At 40.8% G+C, this 23,236-nt stretch overlaps 1 protein-coding gene across 4 annotated transcripts in view; it reads right to left on the bottom strand.

Annotated features, from left to right (window-relative positions):
• The window catches only part of ANK2 (ankyrin 2), a 316,546-nt gene that overhangs the window by 208,643 nt on the left and 84,667 nt on the right, over positions 1-23,236 (bottom strand). The window lies entirely within an intron of this gene.

Consider the following 23,236-nt stretch of genomic DNA (forward strand, 5'->3'; position numbering starts at 1 on the left):
TACGGATCTAACCCCCATGTATTTGCACAGTTTGATACAGGAGCTTCTTCTATACAACAGAAATCTGAGGTGCAGATTGTGCTCCCATATTTGCAATAACATTCCCATTGATTTCAGTGGTGAAGCCAGTTGGGAAACCCAATTGACCAAGAGTTCCATCTGTGTAGATGTCCAATGATGAGAAGTAATCTCTCTCTCTCTCTCTCTGTCTCTAACACACAAACACACCCAGCATTTCCAAGTCACTTTCTTCCACTGCTTTTCCCACCTGAGCAGGTGTGGGGATGTCTTCACACAATGATTTATTTTCCCATGTTAAACTCTGAGTGACTGACACTTTCATTTATGCATGCACCATCGGCAGCAGGTGCACAAAAGCTTCCTGAACTGTGCACACCACAATGGAACCATGCCTTCTGTTTTCAAATTGCATGGAAGCTGGTTTGAGAAACAGCACATCCAAGAGAAGTATTTCTCGAAAAGCTACAAGGTATGGAGGACACTACATTTCCTCAGGGGTAACCGGTCAGGGGCCACAGGCCTGTCCTAGGTAGATATGGAGTGATGCCAAACCTTTATCTCCCTCCCCACCCCCCGGTCACTCACATGAAATCAGACTGTGATTACAGACTAGCCACTCCTATTCTAGAATATAATTAATTAGAGACAATTGGGTGGACAAAAACCAAACAAAGAATGTAATTCAGAAGGTTCTGTCTACTTCATGGTATCCATAACCATCATGTGATTAATGCGATTTCTACAGAAAGTATTACAGAGGCAATGATTGGTGAATGTGTATCTTTGAAAGCAAAAACGGGAATGCACATTGTTCAGAAAAGTCCCTTGAACCTTCTGTGAGGCGGTTCCAGACAACTAAAGTGGGAGAACAGGGCCAGAAAACTTTACCTCCACGAACTTCTTAAATTAACATTATATGATAACGGTATTATAACGGTATTATAAGGTATTATAAGGAAGTCCTGGCATGTAATGATACTGCGTATTTACTATTTGTTTTTTGTCGTGTGTGGTTGACCGTATCGCTTTTGAAAAAGCAAGCATATTCCTTGACAATTCATAAAAGGACTAAAGTCTAAAAATCATATTCTGACAAACATTAAATGTACAGAGTAATATTTGTACATATGGAAACTCACTGAAGTACATTACACTAATTAGCCTTAACTGCTGTTTCTTGTTTTACAAAGGCCAATGCATTAATCTTCATCAACAGCTTTATTTCTATTTCTATGATACCATAAAGCAGCAGTCGAGGAAAATAGAAAACCAGACATTTAATGGCTGAGCTACATCTATGGGACTACAAGAATGGTCAACTCTGCAGCCTTACTCAGCCCAGGTAACCTAAAATAAAACTGCAAGATGATGTATGACTCAATTATCTCTCATTTGTCTTCAGCTGCCAGTCTGCCTGAGATTATAACAATCAGCAGATGGCTCTGAGGCCCCAAGTGGGAAAGATTTGGTGGTCCCAGTGTTTGTTAAAGCAAAAGGAATTTTAAAAGAATTACTACAATTAATTTGCCGATTTCAGTTTGTGGACCGCTGTCCATGTCTCTGAGTGCAAAACATTTTCTGGCAAATTGCTGTACAAGCTGTCACACTTCATGCATGGGAGGCCCTTGGAAACCACAGGGTACAGAGATCAAGCTGTTAACTTGCTAATGGCACAATTCTCCATTGCTTTTACTCATCAGACTCCTATCATCTTCTAGTAATATGTCAGGGCACAGCACAACTACAGAATGGGAGATCAATGCATTTTCATCAAGTGAAACAGAGCAAAAGCTCTTGTCGCAGTTAATTTCCATCACTTGATTTTTAATTCATTTGATTTTTTTCTTCTTTTTGTGCATGTAAATATTTCCATTTCTTTCTCTCCCTCCCTCCCTCTCTCTCTCTCTCTCTCTCTCTCTCTCTCTCTCTCTCTCTCTCTCTCTCTCACACACACACACACACACACACACACACACACACACAGTTTCCCAGTAAACACTGGGGTATGCATACCCCTAAATATTTTGTAAATCTAAGTTTGGCCCCCTAAACATTTTTTTATAAAAAAGGGGGGAAAGCACTGATCAGAACTCACCATGAATGCCTCCCTTGTTCTCTCTTAATGGCAATGGCACCCACATGAGAGGTGCCAGAACTGAGTTCCCGTGAGTTCTGGCTGAAAAAAAAAGCCCTGCTGTTCCCCAAATTGTTTGACTTTGCTTCAAGACTTGGAACTTTGCTTCAAGACTTAGAACATAAGAACAGCAGTGCTGGATCAAGTCAAAGGCCCATCCTGGTTGCCCAACCAGGTGCCTATGGGAAACATGCAAGCAGGACCTGAGTGCCGCCGTACTTTCCCCTCTTGTAATTCCCAGAAAATGATATTTAGAGGCACAGTGCCTCCAACCGTGGGGGGTAGGAAAGAGCCATCATGGCTAGTAGCTATTATTGATAGCTTTCTACTCCATGAATTTGGTCTAGTTCTTATTTAAAGCAACCAAAGTTGGTGGCAACTCACTTGAGGTGAATTACAATTTTCAGGAATCTATATTTTTTATATATTTTAAGTAGATCAGATGAAAAACAGCTGCCATGATGCACATGCAGTCAAATGCAAAAGCAATTGTTTTACTGATTTTGCTTCAAGGACACACTTCTGTCTATTTTCATCTATGCTTGTAAATCACAAACCAGCATAGGATTATATCACATAAACCAAAGGCAAACCCTGAAGAACTTATGATCAGGAACAATTAAATTAAACAAATAAAATAAGCAAATGTTACACCTTAATGCAGGCATGTCCAAAGTCCACTTTGGGGGTCTAATCTGGCCTCTGTGGCAGTATTATGTCCTGGGGTAAAATCCTAAAAAATGCTCAGCAACTTCAATGTTTAAAAAAGCTGAACAACCTCGGGGTTAAATCCTTTAAAAAGCTCAGCAACTCTGGTTGGGCCTCAAACATGTTCACTTTGTCAAATCTGGCCCTCTTTGAAAAAAGGTTTGGGCACCGCTGCCAATGAAAGGCACATCTGGTCCAATACTGGTGTATAAATACTGTAGTGAAATGATTTCCATCTCTCATTGACATTGCAGTCATAAACTCCCTTACCTGGGAGTAAGCCTCATTGCACCCAGTGGGGCTTACTTTCCAAGTAGACACATACAGGATGGCACCATTAGTTTTGCATCTTTTCTCCAAAATAACAATATGATTTGAAGCAATACAGATGTTACACAAATGAACTATTTATATGCCTATTAATCAGTTTATGCTTGAATAATGTATTTTTCAAATAGCCTGCCTGGCCTGCCTTTAGGTTAAATTGATTCCCTTAGTCATCAGTATGAACTATCCACCATAGCTGCCAAGTTTTCCCTTTTCTCGCGAGGAAGCCTATTCAGCACAAGGGAAAATCCCTTAAAATAAGGGATAACTTGGCAGCTATGCTATCCACTGATTCTGACTTTGTAATTAAATAGGCACACAACCACATGGAAAATATTGCATGGTTATTTCATTGAGGCTTTATGCAAATTTGGCTTATTACATATTTTATTGAAATGTTATTTCTTAAACAAAGGAACATTCTGAAAATATCAGACTCCTGGCCACTGCTCCATTGAACCCAGACTACAATAGTTCTGTGTTCTGTTCTTTTAGGTGTTAGACTGCTGTTGTGATAGATGCTATCATGAAAAGAGCAGACTCTTATGAATAAATGTAAATTTCACACCCTCAAAATTCACATATCTGCAATTTTCTTAACCACTTTGCACTGGATATTGGAAAGAATTATCATCATATTAACTAATTCTTTTCCAGCTAATGAATTGCCTAGAATTATGGTCATCTGGGACTTCCATGAACTTCTCTTACTAAGAGAGTTCTGCTGGTTGCTTTGAACCAAACCCTGAGGCTGCAGCTGCCCAGGACTGATAAGAAAACAACAATTGAATAGTGCAAATCATGGAATGCCAGAGACCAACTTCGTTTTATCAGCAAATTAGTCAAATAATCAGGCTGGGAGGGGAGTAAGCAGGATAAGACACTTATTTTTAATTGCATCTTCAAGAAAATGGTGATTTAGATTATTTTGCTCCCAAAGGTGAGAAGCCCAAAGTGAGACTGTAAGGATCTAGGAAATCAGTACTTCTACAAGCTATTATGTAAGAATCCCAGGAGCAATGCCCATGCTTTCAACAAGTCCATTACAGGAAGAGTCCGTAATTGAGACACAGATAGGTAGGCAGGAATACAAACTAATGCGCAGTACACTACACACTGCTCTTGTTGAAGTTCCTTTAAAGTAGAAGCTGTGTGAAAAGAAAGCTTGAGGAACAGTGAATCACCAGCTGGATTCCCTTATAACGTAAGGAGGAGTCCTGTCATTTTCACAGTAGTCAACAATATACTTTCAGGAATTCCAAAACCTGGACATGCAGACTCTACTGTTACTCCTCAGCAACTGTCCTTCAACAGGGACCTTCTATATGGCTATCATGACTAGTAGGGAAAGACAGACTCCACTAATGTTTTTAAAGTCATCTAAGTTAGTAGCCATTGGCAATGAAGTCCATGCACTAATTCTGTTTGTGTAAAGAAATATCATTCACTCACCTTTTCTGACAATGTGTCTGAATTCAAACTCCATACTGGGTGATGGAAGACACCAGCAATTATGTTCTTTGTGATATTATATATTATTATTATTATTATTATTATTATTATTATTATTATTATTACTATTAAATTTGTATACCTATACCTGCAGGTCTCGAGGTGGTTCACAGGCTAAAAGCACACCATAAAAACAAGAAATACAAAATAGAAATGAAGACAAAAATAACCCTCTCCCAACACATTTTAAATTTGCTGGTGTAAAATCAGCAAAAGGCCTGGTTAAAGAGGGATGTTTTTGCCTGGTGCCAAAAGGTGTATAATGAAGGTAGCAGGCAAATCTTCCTGGGGAGAGCATTCCACATATCCTCGATCAGCAACTAAAAATAATAAGTTTGACCAAAGGCCTAACTATCCAAGAAGACAGAAAAACCAGTAGGAGAACACTTCAATCTCCCAGGACATTCTATACAAGATCTCAAAGTAGCTGTCTTACTACAAAAGAATTTCAGAAATAGACTGGAAAGAGAAGTTGCTGAATTGCAACTTATCACCAAGCTCAAAACCATGGAGGGACCTGGTTTGAACAGAGATATCGGGTTCTTATCTCATTATACATGATAAGCGATCTTCAGCCATCTCAACCCTTGCTTTTTCATGCAAAACCATTTGCAGTCGTTTGCGGTCATCAACAGCTATCAGTCAGTCAATCACCCATTTCCACCACCCTTCTGAGTGATCCCCCCTCCCCATCCCCACCCCTCCCCACCCCTTCTCTACATAAGTGCCTGGAAACTTCCATTTCACTGTATCTGAAGAAGTGTGCATGCACACGAAAGCTCATACCAAAATAAAAACTTAGTTGGTCTTTAAGGTGCTACTGAAGGAATTTTTTTATTTTATCCAAGCATAGTATTTCCCATAGTGGTCAATATGATAATGACTACTAGTCGAATCACAACAACAGGAATGAGTTAATATGCTCATGTTCTGCTTCTGATTGGTCACTATGGGAAATAAGATGCTGGACTAGAGAGGCCTTTTGTCTACAGAATGCTATAATGCTACAGAATGCACTCCCTACTGATATATGACATATGAGAGGTGATATATGAGAGGGCCCATCTGTATTGGCATTCTGCCGGCTTTTGAAGATGCATCTGTTCACAAAGGCTTTCCCTTGATCTTTCTGTCTAAATACTCTGTTTCAATTGCTGTATTTTGAATGATATTATTATGCAGTTTAATTGTGGATATTTATAATCTTTGTGTAACTGGCTTTTATATGTTATAAATTACTTGGAAGACTATTTTGATATTAAACAGTATGTAAATAAAAACAACAGCAACGTTCTTCAAGAATTTGTCCAATTGAGGTCTCAGTTGACAATGTAGGAGCAAGGCAGCAGGCCTTGAGATAACAAGCACTAAATACTCAATTATTTCACAACTCACTAGAGCTACAAAATCACCTTAATCCTTAGTTGTACCATATGTCACATACTCAGAGCTCCAAAGCCTCAAGCTGAACCTCCCTTCCAGTGTGGCGATATTTGGTTACTGGCTTGATGATTCATAAACTGTTTATTATAATGAGATTACATTTTAATTTGGTATATATTGCTAATTTACATCTATTACTAGCAGTTCAAATGGAACAGAAGCACATCATATATGCTCTGAAATGAACATAAATAAAATGCTAAGCCAAATTCTAACTGGAATTTCAAGGCACATATAAGTTTAAGATTTCACATAACCCTCCACTTATGCATATTCCACCAACTGAAAAATATGTGCATCTCTGAAGGAATGCTTCAAGATGGGGGAGTGGGGAACAGAAAAGTGAAGAGGGAAGTTTTGCTAGATAATGTTTTCATACTCATTTAAAACACACACATCACATTCAATTAAATTAATAATATTTTGCATCTAAAAAGGCTGGCACAAAATAATTTTCCTTGGATCCATCCTATTCAGTATAGCTTCAACACGGGTGTGATAAAACAATACCCATTCTTTAAAAGTTTTATATATATATTATTTGATTCTATTTAGTACTATAAGCAATCTTACAAAAAAAAGTAGCATATTTTCAGTTTCCCTTATTTGCATATCAGCACCAAGACACTGGACAGCACCACAAACAGAACTGCTGTGTATATATATATATATATATATATATATATATATATATATCATTTTGTCCTAAGGGACTACCATTGCATAAGAATTGTGCCAGTGAATGTCGAGCATTCACAGCAAAAAATATATATAAAAAAATAAATGGTGGGAAACAAGTTATGACTAAATTTAAGCACTTACAGCTTAGTATCTGAGAGGAGAACATGGCTCACAAGCCAGAACTCTGAATGGAAGCATTTCTGTTAAAAGAATGAGTATGTGCTGCAATATTATGTTACAGTTACACTTTATGTATATTACTCAGTGTATCGAGGCTGTCATGGAGTAAAAATGTACATATACGTACAATGAAAAATTCTACACTGTCCAGCTGACAACCAAATGCAGACAGGAATAACAAATGTGCTGGAATGAGGATATATGAAAGGCAAATTCCATGCAGGGTCTACAGTGTTAAAATAAAACCTATAAACTCAGAGTATCCTTTTCTGCCATATGATATGGGAGCATCACTTGTCTCAAGCATGCATTTAGATATCATGCATTTAGATATACTCATATTAATAGCTGTACTTCAATTTGCCTGGTATTATACAACATCACTCCCCCCCCCCCGAGATATCAAACTTACCCCCATTTTTCCAGAAATACACGTGAATGGAGTCTTTGGCACCCCATAATTACCATATTGATCACATGTCATGTGATAATTGCTATAGTAACCAGACACCTGGTGTGGGATACTATCTGACTAGAAAAAATATTCCTGAAAGTACTATTGATATCTTTTTTTTCCCTTGGCTTCTTTTTCGTTTTAAGAGTGAAATGAATTATATCTCTTTGGCAAATATCATGACAGGTGAAATCTCAAAACATGTTTTAAACAGTAAGAAGCATGTGCAACTAGGCCTACGACTTAAAATATTAAGCAGCATATAAATGTTTTAAATAAATAACTTGTGCGTATTTTGTTCTTTTAAAATTTATTAAGCACTATTGCAGCCTGTTACTCTCTAGAGTTAAGCATGAATAAGCCTATTTACATTTGTGGACTTAAGGTATGCCTAAGTTGCAGCAATTTCCTTTAATTTTTCAATGTGGGTAGAGAAATTACTTAAATGTCTATTATCATATTTTGGGACACCTTATTGGAATCACTTGGGCTTATGTGCTTAGTCATGTTGTGCTGTAGGTCAGCGTTTCTCAACCGCTGTTCCGCGGCTGGTGTGCCGCGACGTGCGGTGACGAGAAGGGCGATTTGCATTGTCACGTGCCTGGCGGCCGCCAATGGACCCCCCATATAGGCAAGAGGATATAACACACACACACACACACACACACGTTGCACTTACAATCCTGAATTCATCTCCTCTCAATGACCCTCTCCCCTTATTCTTGGACCACTTATCTCTCCCAGTGCTGACTCTCTGGATGTCACCGGTGGACCTTATTTTCAAGCCACATTTTTTTCCCATGTCAGCAGACAGTAGACTTCTAAGCAGGCCTTTTTATTAAATAAAAATGCAGAAGTACAGCCAGTTTCAATTTCCATGGGCTTTCAGATCACAACTTGTTGCTAGAGAAAAGTTGGGCAGACTAGGAGTATTTCTGCAGAAACAATGAGATGGCATTTGCAGCTTCCAGAGAACAGGGAGCCTTTATGCTTTTGCAATGTTAGCACCATGGATAACATTTCCTTATTATTTATGAAAACCAAAATTGGTATAATAACCTGACTTTGCAGTCTCAAAATTGTTTTCCCCACTCCACCTGATGCTAAATACTTTTCTCATCGGAGAGATGATTTTGCCATACTTCCCTTTATGAATTACTGCACTCATTTGTTTCTCCTATACTATTTATTTACTGGGGAAATTTATATCCTGCTCTTCAGTCAAAAAGCACTTCTTAGTACAGTGTACAAAAATGTAAATACAATAATTTGTATTTCAAAATGGGGGGAAATACAACTGTAAAAGAGCAGAACTGTCAGACAATATTGATACAGAATTAAAATTAAAAACCTGGAAGCTTCAAGTTCTAAAATACCCAGGCCAATGCTTGGGGGACGGGTTTTCAAATGTCCTTGAAAAGGATCAGACTTGGAGCCAGGCAAGACACCCTATGGACAGCTTGTAGCAGCACAACTGAAAAAGGTCCTATCTTCAGTCACCATCATCTTTGCCTCTAAAGGCAGGAATAACTTGAAGAGCTCTGAGGATGATCTTAATAGACGGCTTGTACAGAAGCAGATATTCCTTAGTTACCTGATACTTAAACCACTTAGGATTTCAAAGTCTGAAGCCAGAACTTTAAAATGCAGTACTAATCAACAATATAAAAGAGCAAGCATGCTCTCTAACATTTTTACCTTAGAATCCAGGACATGGCCTTACACCCATGTAAGACATGTGACCCGTGCAAGATCACGGAGCCTCAAAACGTTTATTTTTGAGGTCATGATCCCACACATTTTGCCCCAAAACACAACTTTTGGGGCTCCATGATCACTTGTTTTTGGATGCCCATTGATATCAGAACAGTTGACAGGTATGACGGCAAATGAATGACAGATATTTTCAACAGCTGGCTGCTTAATTATGGAACTTTTTTTTTCACTACATGTTGGGAAAATATGTGAAATACTGTGACTAGAATTGTTAGCAGAGCTAATTTTAGCCTGACCTGATTTTGTGATTTTACTTTTTCAGGGTCTGCATATGTTTCTCCATTTCCTCATGCTACTGTACTTTAATGCTAGGAATAAAATAGATGGAATTGTAGCTGGTTCGTGACGACACAAGTACACAAGTACTCCCATAGGCCTTTAAGTAAGATTTGTCTTCTCCGATGATGAGCTGAGAAGGAGGGTGTAACGAAAATGTCCTCCCTCTCTATTACTAAAAATGCGCCACAGGAATCCAGGGGTGAAACCACCCCCCCCACTTCTCCTGCCGCCTTAAAATAAACCCCTGTTACTTGGGTTCTTTAGTAAAGAGAGTCTTCCAGCTTACGTGGCCTGGTATCATGAGAAACTCTAGGCCAGGCATCCCCAGACTTTGGCTCTCCAGATGTTTTGGACTACAATTCCCATCTTCCCCAACCACTGGTCCTGTTAGCTAGGGATCATGGGAGTTGTAGGCCAAAACATCTGGAGGGCCGCAGTTTGGAGATGCCTGCTCTAGGCTGAAAGACGGAATAACCTCCTGCCTACAGTAAAGGGTCTCACTCAGTTTGATTCCCCACTGCAAAAGTTTGCCCTTTCCACTCTGGCAACTTTGTAGCACCCCAGGTTATCCTCCTAAGCCTCCTCAGTGTAACTCTAGGACACAAACCGTTGCCTCTATTCCCGAGGTAAGTTTTGTCCTCTATTGAGTCATCACTTCTGTGAGTTTAGATACCCAGCTGGAATAACTAAGCACATCCACTAACATTTAAGAAAGCTTTATTTAGACTAGATGACTTTTAAATGCGTAATGGTTTCATGTGTACAGGCTCTTAGATCATATTCTTAGTTTCAATTAACAATGGCTAGATAATATAATTCAATTAAACTCCTCAAAACACTTTAAGATCTCCTACGCCTACCCACACTCTCCCTCGCTCCCACAACCCTCTCCCCCGAATTAACTGCCTCCCATTCCTTTTAAACTCCTGGCAGTCCCGCCCCTCAGGAATGGAATGCGTCATTTATCCAGGAGGTTGGGGTTTAACTCTCTGCACCCTGGAGTTCTTTTGACCACCAGGCCAATCCGTCACAGAGGGAAAAGCCAGTTCGCATGCCCAACGTGCACAGGGTGGATGAGACTCACCCACTGCTCCTCAGCTGACACTGAACAGTGTTGCTGTTAAACCTCCCCTCCCCAAATGGGAATGAAAAATAGGCCAGGCCCACCTCCCCACCAATCAGCGCAGATCTGCTGAAAAGCACAGAAGGCATGACCCTCATGCCAAAATGGAGACAAAAGCTGCACACACGTGAGAGAAGGTTAACATTCAGAATAGCAATTTAGCACAAGGTGAGACTGAAATTCAGAGGCAATGCTGTGAAGTAGCTGAAAGATGAAAACAATATGAGATTCTCTGTGGGTCTGAAATGTGGAACCAGGAGCACCTGCTGTTTGTCTCTACTTATGTCCCACCTCATGAGAAGAGAAGAATCCTTGGGAAAGACCCTGATGTTGGGAAAGATTGAGGGCACAAGGAGAAGGGGATGACAGAGGACGAGATGGTTGGACAGTGTTCTTGAAGCTACGAACATGAGTTTGACCAAACTGCAGGAGGCAGTGGAAGACAGGAGTGCCTGGCGTGCTATGGTCCATAAGGTCACGAAGAGTCGGACACGACTAAACGACTAAACAACAACAACAACATATCCTACTTGTACAGTTGTAAATAAAGCAACTATTATTAAAAGGAAACAAAACTGTAAGTCTCAGGAAGGGGTTTTGCTTCAGGGGAGTATTGGGAGCCAGGCGAAGAGTTCTGGCAGGCTAGAGTTTTCCCAGGCCAGTCACAGTAGAAGGAGCCAGCATTGATCAGTCATGAGATGCCAAAGACCTTGTGGTAACCTTCTATACCAAATTAAAATGCAACTCTTCCATTATTTTGCTCAGTTCTGCAGTGAGGTTGCTTTTGTTTTTGTTTGAACCTATTATTATTTTTAAGACATATGGGGACTCGGTGTAGGGGCTGAAGACACGGTACTGGGCACTGCCGCCAGGCGAGAGCTGCGCAGGGTCATTGAGCTTGGTGTGCTGCTGCAACTTGGCAGTCAGCTCGCCGTCAGTGCCGCTGTCCAAGGCCGGCAGCTCGGGCTCCGGCTCAGCCTCCGTGTGGTGCTTGGGTGGCTGCAGCTGCTGCTCGGCTTCGCCATTGTGCTCCTCGACTTGCAAGCGGCGGCTCAGCTTGTCAGCCAGCTCATCGTTGGCCATCACAGATGAGAGGAAAGCAGGAGACGAGTTGATCCGGCCCAAGCACGCCTCTGCCCCAGACCCGCTGACTGGGCGCGCCGCATCGTGGATGAGCAGCCACTAGACAATGCCTGCGCAGGAGACGCCCAGACAGGCGGGCAGGGCAGCAGCAGCAAGAGGGGGTTTCTTCTATTGCATACTCTTGAATAAGCCTGTAGGGGATCACAGTGCAAGGAGGGAGAGGGGAAGCACGGCTAGTACTCCAAGAAAGGCTGGGAGCCAGAGGAAGGCTGCGCAACAGAGGAGACCACAGAAGAGAAGATATTACTTCTTTATTTTTTTAAATAACTTTTATCCTCTTTTTTATAAAAATATTTTATTTATTTATATGTGTCCCCGGATTCATTGAAAAAAAATCTGGTAACCTTAACGTACACCCACATAACAAGCCTAGAGACAACTTTTCAAAGACAGTAAGCTTTTTTTTTTAATGCTCACCAAATAGCTCTTAGAAATACTGTTTCTGAGGCAATACCCCTTCAGTAAGTGTCCCTAAAATTTTAGTTCCCACCCAAATGAGGATGAGCAAACAGATGGCGGCTGCTGCTGCTCCTCACCACCATGATTGCCAGCAAATAGATCAAGAAGGCAAGTGAGAGAGAGAGAGTGGCAGCAATGCTATCTCCCACACTGGGAGTGATGTTTGATGGAGAACTCCTGTTCTCTGCAATGACAACTGCTTAGGAGCGGAGGCAGCGACTTCTCCTGAACTTTGGTGATGCAGTGGACTGGCAGGTGATGCACAAATGGTGCCTGAGCCACAAGTCACGAAAAGAGTTGCTGCTGGCTGGCACAACAGCTGTTGTTGACCACTCCCACAACAGAGGGAAGGAGAGGGAACTGCACTAAGGAAAAGCAGCAATAGCAGAAGTGTGCTCCAACTGGCCATGGGACCTTTGCTGGCCTGTAGGCCCTAACAAGTAGCTAGCAATGCTTAGTGTTGACACCTGCTTAAAAGTAATTCTTAAATGCGTCCGTAAGAAACTATGTGAAATGGAAAGAAAATCACTCAATCAATACTAAATAAGACCTGACTGGATGGGGGAGAGGCTCCTCTTTTCTCAGAAAAGCATCCCTAAAAAATCAGGAACTGTTTCTAAAACTGGGGAAGATCCCCATTGGCTGTGAAAAGCTGAAAGCCTACTGCTGGTTTAGTATAGACAATAACAGCAAAAGGAAAGAATGATATGTTCTCGGACACTGTAGGACATTCTGAATGCTCTCTTCACTTACAAAAGCTTCTTTTATTAGGAAGTGGGGAAAAAGCCTTTTATTCTCCAGACTTTGATGGAATCACAGCAGGGCAAGGGCACGGAGAAAACAAGCATTTGCTACCCTGGTCAAATGGCCATGAACTTAGAGTTCCTAGAAGTGTTTTATCTACATCCACTCATTACTACATGGTGTTATGGAGACTTCTAATAAGGGCTCATTGGAGAAAAAGAAAGAAAAGAAAAGGTCCTTCTGTTAAAAGTTATTTGGGACTCCTCCTCATGTGGCTTTCTACTAGTTGTCTGGCACCAAGGTATGTGCTGAAAAGCACAGAGTAAAATGCACATTTTATTTGTGCATGTATAAGGCTGGCTCTGAAAACAAAGTAAGCTCTACAAACCATTTAATTTCAATATAGTTCCAACAGAGGTTTCCTTCATTTGACCTATGATTAACTCTCAAACTATGTTCCAAAGCCCCATATGCACCCTATGACTGTGGAACAGCAATGCCTGTCATAAAAAAGGGAAACTGTGCCTTTACAGGACAACAGTGGAGAAGCAGCACAGACAATGCTCTCCTTTACTAGATTGCAACCTCTGGACATGTAAGGAGGAGGCTCCATCCTCACCAATTAAGGTTCAACCGGGGAGAGACTCTTTGCAGGAACACTTTGACATGCCCCTGTGGTGAAACTGCTGTTAAGAATATGCCAGAATTATTTCTGAGGTTGACATAAAGGACAGTTTATTATGGGGCAAATGAGAGTGTTATCTGTTGCAGAAAAACAACAACAATGAAAACTAACAAGCTTATTGTGAAATAATCAGAACACACTTCATCAGTGAAGACAGTGGGCATGTCCACACCAGAGAAAAATATGGATTTGAACCTGCCCACTAATTTAGGGGCATCCACATGAAATCTTCCCAGTGCCATGCCACACATTTCCCCCTTTAAATGTGTGCTTCTAAATTCCTACAAAATCTCTGCATGCTTGCCCCCATTTGCATTCAGACGGCACTCCCTTTGGGGGGGGGGTCAGCTCTTCTGGCAGCAAGCTGCTGCATGGAATATTATCCTAAACGCCTGATTTGGACAAAATTGTTCAAGGCTGGACATACTGTACCTCCTATATTTCTTTCTGTTGCTGCAGAGTAATGCACTGTGGCAGCTGCTTCTCTGATGGAAGTTCCCCCCTCTTTGTGCAGGAGGATAAAGGGAAATTGTGTCCCATGGAGCTCAACCAGAAGCTTCCCAACCCTCTCTTTTAAGGGTGGTGGAAGCAGAAATGGGGGGTGACCAGTTAAATCCTGGCCAAGTATATTCAAACATTAACGTTACAGGGAAAGAAGGGAGGGGAGAAGGAGGTGGCTTATCGCAAAACGCTGGCAAATCAATATGGATCTGAAGGAAGTCAATTTTAACCTTTCTACAAAGCCCAATACATACATGTAAGGAGAATAAAATTGTGGATTCACACCTGATTTAGAGTAATAAGTAGATGAGCTCATATACTCTGACTACAAAGAGAAAGAGGAGAAACAGTTTACAAATGGTCAAGTAATGTAAGAAACAACAATAGTTGTGTCACACAGTACATAGTGGAGCAAAGGGTAATATAGAAGCTAAAGCAAATGAATAAGCTCCAATCCATATGGTGGTGAATCTATCCTGGTTAGCAGCCACAACCAGATCAATAGTGTAAACAGATACTTGCTCATCTTCTTCCACGATACATGCTATCAGCTGCCAACAGTACCCTTCTGCCATTTACATAGGGCAAACAGGTCAATAACCATGCAAAAGGGCTAATGGACACAGATCTGACATTGAAATGGTTTTGTTAATAAATCAGTGGAGGATAATTTCATTCTCTCAGAAAATCTGAATCACCAAACACTAAAATGTTTCAATGAGAAATTCCAATGCAAAGGCACCAAACTGGAATGCGATGCAACTTTGATATTGTGGAATGTGGTTGCAATTGATTCTGGAGATTTGATGCAATTAACCCTCTTTAGGTGTTTGCTTGCATCTATTGACCTTGCTATGCTGAGTTATCACCAGCTTGCCACTTTGAAGCCTCTTGTGGTTACTGCATGCCCCTCCTTCACTGCCCCCACCAAGTGGCTCATCCTGAGTCTTTTATTCCAAATGTTTCACATAAAGAACTACACAACTTTTAGAATACATCTGAAGGCAGCCCTTATTTCAATGAATACATGACTTGCAGTGTTTTCCATGAAACCTCTTATACTGAACCTCTCCCCCTCTCCGCACTAAAAACACCCTGCATGTAATACTATACAATATAATACAATATAATCCTCCCAAAAAACAACATAGCAGCACATTTTGACCACAACTTGAGAGCCATGGATGCCTTCCCTCTTCAGCCTCTCTCTTGCCAAGGCACATCCTGACATGACACTCACCCCACTAACTAACACATACCAAATTCTCTCTTACAAAAATCATACAACACCTACTACTCACCCAATATCATATCCCATTTTACCAACCGCCCCACCTCAAACACATCCGTCAATACACACAAACACAGCATCATCCAATCACTGTGATACCTCCCTCTCAATCACCAAACAACTATCACCAATCATTCCTTCCACTCCACAAAAAATGTACTGCAACAACACCGGAGACAATGAAACCTTTCACTGACAAAACCTCTATCTATCTATCTATCTATCTATCTATCTATCTATCCATACATACATACACACACACCCATCAATCGCACAAATATACTGTTCCCAATAGCAGTCTAGCTCTCACCCAGGTTGCTATATCTCATGAAACACTCACCCAAAGATGGGTGGAGCTAAACATAATCCTTCTCTGGTACTTCTTCTTTTCACCATGGTAATCCCTTGGTACTCCTTCCTCAGGCATTTCAATCTACACAAAAGCCCCCCACACACACACACATTCATGCTTTCTGTTCAAAGGCCATAGAGGTTAGGTTATTTATTTATGTATAATTTTTGTATAACTGAAGATGTTCCCAGTCTTTAGAGTTAAAGTGCTGCCTTAGGCTGAAGAGTCCTGGTCTTCCCTGTTTGACAGAAGGCAGAATGATTCATAAAAGTTCAGAAGCTATACAGAGGGGAAAAATATCAGAGTGACAGTGTGTATTTCACATCAGACTTTTGACAGATAGCTTCAGCATGTCACTCAAATCAGTTTCATGGAAGGCGCAAATGCAGAACAAAGGTTTTGAAACAAGGAAGGCCGGCAGAGAAATGGTGACAGACAAATCAGTGGTGGTTACAGGACAGAATAGTCTAAGATAGATGAGAGGGGACAGGTAAAATGAAGCTAAGGTTACTCAGGAAAGTCTTTACTAAGGAGGAAATGGGTCTTTAAAAATGACTGTAGAAGAGACGGAGGAAGTGGCTTGATTTGAGGAAAGAAGGCTCATGAGTTGCGAGGTGAAGATAATGAGGTAGCTAAGATTGTAAAAGGCCTCTGAGATGACGAGACAATGGATGAAAAAATTATTCCATTCACACACACTGCAGGAGTATAATAACTACTTTGTTAATATATGATTCTCTACTGCTCAAGAGTGTGTGTGCAAAAGAACAGGCCCCATGAGCAAGTCCAATTGCAAAGGCATTTCACACCCGTCTCTTGCCAGGAGGAAGGGAAAACATGCTGCTCCAGTGTTCACATGAATACCACAGTGTCTGGGATCACAGCAATGCTCATGTGAGAAAGGCAGAGCTCATGGCCCATTTGTGAAGATGCAAGGATGGCATGCACTCCTTGCTGTGAACATTCAGGCATTACAGTCCTGATTCCAAAGAAGTCGCTACCAAAAAATAAATAAATCAGTTGCCGCCACATATGAATTAGTATATTTATCCTTCCCTAGTGGCAACACTTATTTGCCCTCAGTGCTGGGAGGGAGCAGAGGGGAGGATGGGCAGATGAAATGGCAAAGTTCAAAGTCTTTATTACTTACCCAGGGGCTAACTTTCATTTGTACAAAGAAAAATAAATAAGAGAAAGCATGATAAAACAAAACATAACATCCAACTTTCCACACTGCAACAATACAAATAGACAACATGGAGCCATCATGGTGGTTCAGGCAGGGCCAGCTTTCAAACAGCATTGCCTATGTCACTGGCCAGCCTGATGCTGGTTGTCTGGGAGACACGTGCAACATAGAGTAAGTGTCCAGAGTTTTAGAGTGGTAATGGTGTGCACTTGGAGGGAAATAGCATTTGGTTGAGTGATATCTCGTTCAGAGCTGCTGTAGCTTGTACTGGTTTAGCATTGGAGTTGGGCAAGCAAAGCTCCCTATCTTTTTGGTCTCTGGGCACTGGGCAAGGGTCATGCCTGGGGGATAAAGAGGCGGGCTCCTTGCAACCTCCTATCAGTTTGGATGCACAGGGCAGTCCAACATGCCACCAGGTTTCTGACTACAGGCAGTATGAGCATCTCAGGTATACTAGTGTCCTAAGTCTCTCTTCCTCACGTGGATTGATTACCCAACATATGGAATGGCCTCAATTTTAGTAATCAGCAGTCAGGTTGACGGTATTCCATGGCCACTTGTTTTACATCAAATATGAAAGAAGCTGTAGCTAGTGAATACATGGCAAGCTGGTACTCTGTTGTGTGTGTTCTTTCTCCCATTTCCTGCCTCCTTTCTTGGTGGCTGGCACAATTAGTACACATTATCAAGCGTTGCTGATTTTTTAAAACACACACACCAAAAACTGGTACAAATGCACTTCAGCTGGCTGCATTAAACATTCTGATCTTGGCAACATTGTTGCTATAGTGATACAATTTGATCCAACACAAGTCTCCGACTCCAAAATTGTGACGTTTATTTCTTACATAACATCCAACTTTCCACACTGCACTCTTGTTCCCCAAATGCATAGATATCTAAAAACATAGCATGCCCCTTGAACCACGGTGGATAGTTCACAGGAATCAAAAGTTCAATGCCTACTTCAACAGTACATTTTGTAAGTATTAATACTTGGATTGTGCCATATATCTGCCCATTAATATCCTGCTTCCTTTTCCTGCCAGTGCATACTTGGGACCTTTTCGGGCAGCTGCAACCTCTGCAGAATTGTTGCTAATATTTTATAATGATTTCACTGCTGATACATTTTTGTGGAAGATTCCCAGAAATTAGGGGATTTTACTACTGATAATTTTTTGAGCGTCTGCCAACGGTAGCAGGACTGTGGTGGCAGAAAGTGTAGGCGCAATCTCACTGCGTTCAATGTAGTTGCAGAGGGCCATAAATATAATTATTCAGTTTGTTCCCTGCTGCCTTTGAAGCCAGTTCATGACAAACAGAACTTTTGATCAGCAGCGATTGCTTCCACTGGTCTACCTTGAAAAATATGTGCCACAGGTTATTGATTTCATGTGAAGTGCCTCAATTCTTTGAGCTGGGTCACACGTGCAAGTCCTGCTTATTGTCTCTACATACAGTAAGTATGTCAACCAATAGACAACTGCACATGGAAGGAGTGAAAAGAAGAAGTACCAGAGAAGGATTGTGTTTAGCTCCACCCATTTTGGGTGAGTGTTTCATAAGATATACCGTAGCAACCTGGGTGGGAGCTAGACTGTGGAACAGTCTCTCCCTCTCTGCACTAACCCCCCCCCCCGCATGTTATACTATGCAATATAATACAATATAATCCTCCCAAAAAACAAAAGCATGGCAGCACATTTTGACCACAACTTGAGAGTCATGGATGCCTTTCCTCTTCCTCTTCTTTCTTGCCAAGGCACATCCTGACACGATATACGACACTCACCCCACTAACTAACACATACCAAATTCTCTCTTACAAAAATCACACAATACCTACTACGCGTGCCGAGGTGAGACCAGCCCACTCAAAGATTTTTATTTGAAAACTGTCCTCTGTTTTATTTTAAGATGCACAAAGGTGATCATATATTAACAAACAGAATCAAAAGAAGTCAAATAATTCACACACAAAATCATAGGGCTCCTAAAAATTAAAAAATATAAAAACAAGAGATTGCGCCCTTGTTTAGGAGTCCCATAAAATCTGAAGTACTTCCACCTTTCTTCAGACATTGATTTTCTGCCACCTTCCTTTAACCAAAACATAGCTTCTCGTTTTTCTTGTAATAGCTAAATCCCACAATTCTAATAGCATTCTTCAAGGTTAGCATTTTTTCTATTTTTCTCATAATTAACATTAATCAATCAATCAATCTGACAGCTACTAACGTAAGACAAAAGATTTTTTTTTCCCTTGAGTTGCTGCTCTTTTCAAATATACCAGGAAACTGGTCTTCTCCCTGTTCCACTTTTGTATTAAGTTAAGCTGATGAATATGCAAAACTGAGCCATCTCCAGAGGATCTGGGTTCTGGAATTCCCTCCCATGTAAGGGAGCTCTTATCTCCACTGGACATTGTATGATAATTAGAATGTAGCCTTGTCATTTATTCTGTCTTTTGATGCTATTAATAGATTTATTAATTCACTGTGGTTTTTAAGATCCGATTGCGGTTTTTATTTTATATGCACACCATTTTGGACGTCTATGGCTGAAAAGAGATAGAATAATAAATGCTATCTTACCTTACATACTTAGGAACCAATATTGAATTGAGCTTTGTCATTGTACTGTTCAGATATAGCAACTGTGTCAGAAGCTGTCTAGTTTTTTTAATATAATAAAGCCACCAGAAATGTAGGACACCTTATTCTTACCACTTATATTGCCAGCATTTATTACTACCATTATTAAATATTATTGATTTATTACAGCTCCTTACGGATTGTTTTATGCATACTTTAGTATATGCATATGAATTATGGTGCTGAATTATGGTGAATTATGGTGAATTTGAATTATGGTGCTGGAGGAGACTCTTGAGAGTCCCATGGACTGCAAGAAGATCAAACCTATCCATTCTGAAGGAAATCAGCCCTGAGTGCTCACTGGAAGGACAGATCGTGAAGCTGAGGCTCCAATACTTTGGCCACCTCATGAGAAGAGAAGACTCCCTGGAAAAGACCCTGATGTTGGGAAAGATTGAGGGCACTAGGAGAAGGGGACGACAGAGGACGAGATGGTTGGACGGTGTTCTCGAAGCTACCAACATGAGTCTGACCAAACTGTGGGAGGCAGTGGAAGACAGCAGTGCCTGGCATGCTATGGTCCATGGGGTCATGAAGAGTCGGACATGACTAAATGACTAAACAACAACAACAGTATATACATTTTGTACATGTTATCTGGCTTGCTTGGGCTGGATAATTATATTACAAAATTCACTGAAGTGTGAATTTCAAAGGTTGAATTCTTTTTTTTGTTCATATATTGTTTCGTTTTGTGTATCGCTGCTGCTGCTCTCCCTGAGCAAGTGCTTCCTAAAACAGATGCCTCACTCTGCCTAATGGTAGAATCAGCCCATAGAATGGTAAGCACTATTCCCTTCAGTGTTACTGTTAGTTTTGTACTTTACAAAATGAGTACGTTGTTAATATTCTGTGTTTAGAATATGAATTTTTGAGGGGGGAAGACACAAATGAGGAATGTCAGGCAGGTGGTCATGTTTTCACTTTTTCTTCTCCAAGCTTATTGTTTACAATTATGTACTATGCCTCAAGCTTGTAATTCTCTTTCCTTTTCACATTGCATGGGGAGATTTTTATAGAAACCTACTGGGATATGTCCTACATTGTGAGTAAAGCAAAAGGAAGTTAAATTTAAGTTGGCTGGTTTCTAAAGCAGCAGCACCACAGTTATGATGCTCACCGATGGGCTCATAACAGGCTTCTTGTGCCTTTGCACACGCAGGCACATAAGAAATTTAAATACATATAAGTAGCTTTCCACTAAGTTAGTTTAGATACCGTGAGCCTGGGAGAAATACTTCTAAATTTTTTTTTAAAGAGTCTGCAGTTTGGGGTGCTCTTTAGTTTTGTCTAAAGATTTAAGAAAGGTAAACAAAAGTAATTCTGAAATGGACCCAGATTAAAACTGAGCCATTGCACCAAACTCTCATTCTTTATATTACTTGAATTTTCAGATCAAATTTCCTGCATCCCTTCTGTTAAACTGTTTATGTTGCTATTAGTTTATTTCATTTGTTACTTAAAAATAAAAATAAAGCCACAACAAGTTAAATATGAAGATATGTGAGTTTTCTCTATCTTTATTTGTGTATGCAACCAGCTTGCCAATGAGACTATAAATACAATTAGAATAAGGTTTGTCATAAAGCCTATGAATCTTGAAGTTATTTTGTTATTGGTGCTTCATTTAGTCTGATGCCCTACAGTCATATCCTGCTGAGCTGCCACTGCTATAGTCATATTGCCTATAGTCAAAACCAAGAGTAATGCAAAATGACAGGGCTGGGGAATTGATTTGAGGATCAAAAATGTAGAGCAGTATTCTCTCCCCCCCCCCAACACACACATCCCCAACACCTTCCTGTGATCCCCACACTCTGAAAAAAAACCCTGCTCATCAAAGACTCTTGTGGCTCCTATAACCACTTTTACAATGTTGATAAATAATAATAAGCACTTCAAAAGCTGGTTGCTGTACAACAGTTCTATTAAAAAGAACAAAGCATCTGCAGGCTTGCAATCAGCAGAGACAAAGGGGAAAGGGGAAAGAGAAGCAGATGAGAAGACAAAGGTCTAGGGGATGATGCACATTTTTTTAATTACATTGTTGCAAAAAGGGGAGATACAGTATACAGATGACAGAAAGCAGTGGATTCCAGAGAAAAGAACCAGCAGAAGAAGAACTGAGGCACAGTTTTTTTTTCTAAGAGGAAAGTGTTGACAGTGCAAAAAAGACAATGGATTGGAACTAGACTTTGTTCCTGTCAGCAGAAGCATATGCTGCGCTGAGTTCTGGTCAGGGGACATCCCTGCTGTAAAAATCAATACTATCAACAATCATGAGTTGCACACATTTCAAGGGTAGGTAGGGGTATTCACACTTTACCGTAGATTGCACATTTGCCATATATAGTATACTGAATTTCCTTACAGGTTAATTGTGAAGGGGAGACTCAGATAATTGGAGATATGTGATGGACATGCTCCTGAGATTGACCAGGGCACATTGGAATATAGATTATGACCTTACTAGGAAGCCAAACACCACCTTAGAGAAGCAAGCGGTCTAAAAACTCATGTATGTTAGACATCAAGCAATTTTAAACTATGAAAAACAGGTGTACGCTGCTGTACCAGGTTAGCAATTCTCTATACTAGAAATTACATGGATCAGAACGATCATGCAGCCTGATTCTATCTCACCCATTGCTTGCTGTGTGGGCAGTTATTTATGCATCTTTTTCAAGGAGCAAGATATTCACAAGGAATCATATGGCTAGAAATGGCTATAACATGTTATTTGTCTTTTTACAGAAGTGCCTGCTACTAATAAAAGTGGAAAAGTTATAGCATTTTGCTAGTGGTTGTTGTAAAAGTGTGGGGCAGGGGGTCGCCAGTTGACGTATGCCTCTTTTCATAAGCATGTATTATAACCCTCTTTCCATTCTTGGCAGATTTTGCGATCAGAATATAGCTAGCAATTGCCATGTTTTATCTTCTACACAGCAAGACACCTTGGCAAACAGTACATCAAATGACAAAGCATGTTATGGAGAAACAAGAATAACAAAGTGCCATTATGACAACAGACGATGATTACCAGGGAAGAAGGGACAGCCTTTCTCTTCCCATTAATCAACGAAACGAACACACATTTCACGTGTGAAGACCTTTAAACCTCCCCCTTAAAACAATTCAGACAAGACTCAAATTTCGGTTTGGTTTTTGGCAGAATTTAGGCCACAACTTTATTGATTACAGCAAGTGAGTGGTTGCATAGGCTCTGGTTCGACCAGCTCCCTGCACCGTTGCAGGTAGTGCTGACCCAGGGCACCAACATAGGTCAGCCTAGGGTGAACACCCAGATAGGCGGAAAGCTGGGAACAGGCTATGTCCACCACCCAGATATCCCCCTGGACTTGGGCATAGGCACAACCCCTCGCAGGGTTGACCAAACCATTGAGTCCCTGGATTCCTTTAATGGAATACCCCTTCACACAAGGATGGGGGAACGCTCTCGCCATCCCTATCACCTGAACCAGATCCTATCCGTAACCTTATAAGTTGTGATGATTTGGTATGTGGCAGGCAAAACCCAAATGGCACCATCCAATCAGTCAAGAGGGGAAAATTC

The sequence above is a fragment of the Zootoca vivipara genome, chromosome Z1 (assembly GCF_965207765.1).
Source record: "Zootoca vivipara chromosome Z1, rZooViv2.hap1.1, whole genome shotgun sequence".
Taxonomy (NCBI): domain Eukaryota; kingdom Metazoa; phylum Chordata; class Lepidosauria; order Squamata; family Lacertidae; genus Zootoca; species Zootoca vivipara.